This window comes from Macrobrachium rosenbergii, chromosome 41, assembly GCF_040412425.1.
Source record: "Macrobrachium rosenbergii isolate ZJJX-2024 chromosome 41, ASM4041242v1, whole genome shotgun sequence".
Classification (NCBI taxonomy): domain Eukaryota; kingdom Metazoa; phylum Arthropoda; class Malacostraca; order Decapoda; family Palaemonidae; genus Macrobrachium; species Macrobrachium rosenbergii.
Window position 1 is genome coordinate 73,847,588 of NC_089781.1, and position 5,000 is coordinate 73,852,587.

Below are 5,000 nucleotides of genomic sequence, written 5' to 3' on the forward strand. Positions count from 1 at the left end.
CATAAAGAGCAAGTTTTATGCATTCTCTTTTAGCATAAAATCCTTTAAAAAAAAATTTCTATTTGGTTATTAACCATTCCTTCAACAAAATTATACATACACAGATACACTTTGGCTTTCATTTTTTAAAAATGAATAGTTGAAAATAATGGAAATACATGATGAAAGAGAAAAATAAAACACTAAAAATACAGGGACATATTTAAATAATGTGATAATGCCGTTTTAATTTTTATTCACGTCATGTTACCGTCACTTACTAAGAAAAAGTGTATTCCCAGCAAAAAAAAAAAAAAAAAAATCGTTGCCTCTAACGTGAAGTTAACGGAACACCGTCACCTTTTATAGTCAGCCACTTAGCCACTTTAAGCAGAGTGGCTATATTGAGATAAAAAAGAAAACAGTAAAAAAGAATGTCTAAACTTCATCATTCATACTTTCCCTTTCCACGGACTATCACATTAATCGTTCAATTGATCATAATCCCTTCCGAACTGTCAGCAACATCTCGTGAAGCATTTAGAAGATATCTCATAGCCGGGGAACTGGGCGATATGGAATATATATTCGTTTTCCGTTTTCTCTGTAATGCATTTGAAGACGGGGTTTTCTTTTGTAAGATGTTTGGAGTCATTTTGTAATATTAATCCCCATCTTTTCCAGAAAGTGAAACATTTGAAACGAAACAATGAGGGTAAAATACATTGATTAATCATTTTTCTCTCCTTATAGCATAATATAAAAGGTATTAAGATATTTTTGTTCTGAATTTTGCGATACAACATCACTTGCGTTTATTTTTGTCGACAAATAATGATAAAACAACTGCTGCGAATTAATCATGTTTTCTTTCGAGAAGTTCCCCTTGTTTACAATATTTCATCAAGATTTGTCATGGCTTCTTAATAAAACATATTGCTATTAATTGTATGCATCTTTCCTTCATCGGTAACGCTCAGTATTATATATATTTATACTGTGAGTGAATTCACGTTTGGTATTTTTAAAACTTGTTGGTGAAATGGCAACCCCGTTCATTTACAGATAACCAAGTTGACAAGCTATCGGATAAGTGACTGATAGTGCAATGTTTACTCTTTTACACACGATCTTTGAATTGAAAGTTTACATTTTGGGCTTTTCTATGATGTAATGAATGCTCTGTGTTTCAAGTTTTGTTTTGTTTTCTTCATACATTCACTCAAAAGTTATTAATGATTTTTTCTATTTTTTTGTTGGAGGATGGGTCAAAGGCAATGAACACCCATACTTTTTTCCTGTTTAAATAGGTGTGTACGAATAGTAATCTAAAGGTTATGAACATCTATAAAAAAAAAAGTTAGGAGTTGCTGGCGTCAAATAACGGCGTAAATACATCAGTTACTTCGTAAGTCCTTAACGCAGAAGAGAAGAATAGTTATTGTGACATGGAAATTATGTATCTACTGTAATACAGTGAGTAGGAAGTTAATGAATAATAAATAATATTTGAATAGCAGCATTAAAAATTGAAACTTTTCGAAAAGGAAGACGAAGTTCAGTCTTCTAACCATTTCTTTCATTTCCCTGTGGAACACTTGCACGACATGTCTCGTAACAACAAATGAAGACCTTTTTGATCAAGGAATGGGACCGTAGAAGTACAGCTTAGGCTTTTGCAAGTCACCCCTTTGATGAGAAAGGAGATCGCAAAAAAGTGTTTGAGCGATAAATGACATCCTGTATTTAAATTTTGTTCTTCTTTGAAAAGGTTCACTTGCAGAGACCCTTTAAGTTGTCATTCCATTCTCAACCCTCCAAAGCCTCTTGGTAGCCTTTTCAGTCATAATTAAAAAAGGGAAGAAACGAGAAACAGAGTCGAAATGATAGATTAATAATACATTAATGTTTACATTTGGTTTGGTAATGATAAGAGAACTGATTAGTAAAGGGATTATTGCTGCGTTCATGAGTGATCGGTTCATGAAACATCTGATGTTTTCATCGCGGAGGTTTCTTTCAGGATAAATGCGACAGTGAAGCCGCTTCTTCATATAAGAACTGATTGGACCCATGATCCTTAGATCTTAAGAACAGAGCTCTTCCTGGGATCACTTGGTTCACGGACTTTTTCACCTTTTACTGATAATTTTCCTTATGCGCCTTCTGCTTTCATTTCCTGATACCATTGCAGTCTTCCATCAAACACGGTGCAGGTCTGTTACTCCCAGTTGTGTTGAATCCTGGTCGTTTTGCTCTGTGTTTAGCTTTTCATAGGGTCTTTCCAGATAATGACATTTGGTTGTCACTGCCACATCCAAATTTGTGACCGCTGAAACTTGGCACATCAACCGCTTGTCAAATCACCTTACACACACACACACACACACACACACACACACACAAAACCTCATTTCTGCATGCACAGCCGTGTTTCCTTGACTTTAGAGCCTTTTTATAATCTGCATATCTAAAACTTCCTCTCATTCCTCCATCCTTTTCCCATGATCAGACCATTTCCCTACATTGATCTATGTTTTCACCTATGGTACTGGTAAAGCTATTTCTACGCTTCCCCCATTTATCACCGTTTCAGAAATTCCTCAACTTTTTATACATTGCATATAATGTGTCCTGCCAGTTTCATAATTTTTTTTTCCTTTTGTATTCAACATCCACAGATTAATTCCATAGGAGAGAGTTGTGTCAAGAACCTCTCCAAACTCTCCAATTTTGCCATCCATAGACACTTCAAGTGTCTTCCTAATAACCTTTGCCTCAGACACTGACACCTTACTGGTTTGTTGTATGCTGTCTCACTGCTTCTCTACCTAACCATCATCAGTTATAGTTATTCCCTTCCAAATTAATGTTATTTTTTTATTCAATTTCTCCTTGTGAACACTTTCGGTCTCTTTCAATAGTTTATGCCCTCTCCCTTCACTATCACCAATTATTATCGCAACATCTGCAAACATCAGTCATTTCATTTTCCATTCATGACTAATTTTCTTATCTCACAACTTTCCTCTTCTGTCAGCTGTCTTTTCGCTGACTTCTTGTAAAACTATCCAAATACATACTGAAAAAGCCATTAAGACATTACACACCATTGCCTCAGAGTAAGGATCACACCAAACCAGTCACTCCCGTATGGATGTTCTAGCGACCTCAACTTCCACCATAAAAACTTTCGATAGCTCTCAGCAACTAATCTTCGTTACCGTGCATACTCAACACTTCCACATTTTCTCTCTATCAATTCTGTCATAAATTTTGTCTAGGTCCATGTAAGCTCTTCATCCCTTTTTCAAACCTTTCACGTAAATGTTACTTACTAAACACTTGATTCACCCCGCCACTTCCTTATCTGAACAGGCACTGTTCTTCACCTATTAATTTTCTTGTCATCTGTCTCACTTGGCAGTCAAAAACGTACGGTTCATTTGTCCAGGTAAATTATGTTACATTATCCCCTATAATTCTTACAATATTCCTCATCTCTATCCTTATACAAAATAACATATTTCACCAATCACCAACAAGCTAGAATTAATGGATTAAGAGAGAAAGAAGGCAACGATCTCTGCTGTTTCCGTCCTTCAACTACAGAATCAAGGATGAACCCTATATTTTCTCCCTAACAGAAAACAGAACAATGGTCATTGCCATGTTCATTATATAATTATTGATCTAACAGTTGCTTACCCCACATCCGCAGAGACCTTTTCAGGATAGCCCAATCTTTCTTACATATTGTTCCCAGTTTCTCCTTTCGCTTTCGAAGCTATTGCATTTTTATCGAGTATGACACATCTTAGTCACGCAAGCTTTTGGCGCTATAGTACTGCACAATGTTTTTTTTTAATGGCTCATAAGTTTTTTTTTATGTCTCATAAGTCAGACCCTTCTGTGTTCCCTTTCGTAGACGTGCTCTTTTTCCACAAATAAATCACCAAGAAGTTTCAGATTGTATGATGTTATGTTTGGGTTTGATAGTTCCAGTTAAATATTATCTCGGAAGTTTCTTCCCCACCCGGCAAAATGTGACATAATAACCGAGGGGACAGTTTCATGTCAAAGTTTGTTCACATTTCTTTCTGATTTGAATAAATTATATATATATATATGAATATATATATATATATATATATATAAATTATATATATATATATATATATATATATATATATATATATATATATATATATATATATATATATATATATATATATATATATATATATATATATATACAGTATATATATATATATATATATATATATATATATATATATATATATATATATATTCTTACAAACTGGGGATCCTTGGAGGAAGGAAGGGGTTACTTTAATTTAGATACTGCCAGTTGGGCTAAAGGAGAACACTAGTCTGTAAACAAAATGCAGGGAGGTTTTTTTCACTTACCTTATGTTACCCAATTAGATCAAATATTGTAAGGTCGCCATGGGAAATGAGGGAGTAATTTACGTTACAATGAATTTATTTACACATGAAGCAATGAAATGACGCTGGGAATTGAAGAGCCAGCAAACAACAAAAGTAAGAATAATGCGAGAATCAAATTCACAAGAACGTCAATAGCACGTCGTTAACTGGACATCGTAATAAGGCGTGAATTAACCTGCTAAGGGGGCTTTCTTGCAACGGGCCGCTAACTAGACTTTCTTGGATTTTCTGTATGGCACTATTTTAGGGGACTTAATGTACAAGGCTTGGTTGACTGAGGCGCGAAGCAGGATTCCTGGAATAAAGAGCCAGGCTTAGTAACTGCATGACTGGAAAGTTATCACATGAAACCTATGCACTAGGGAGGGTTTAATCACTTGAGTGCTTAATTTAAGTAGCCCTTATTTAACACTATGGAGGGAGTAGTCTACTTCTAATCACTGAAACTTGTATTGGCACTGGGGAGAGAGAGCATGGGCTGTGTCGTCAATCTCAAAACAAGGGGGAGCTTGAAGGAGAATGGAAGAGTTGAAAATTAGGAATTTGGG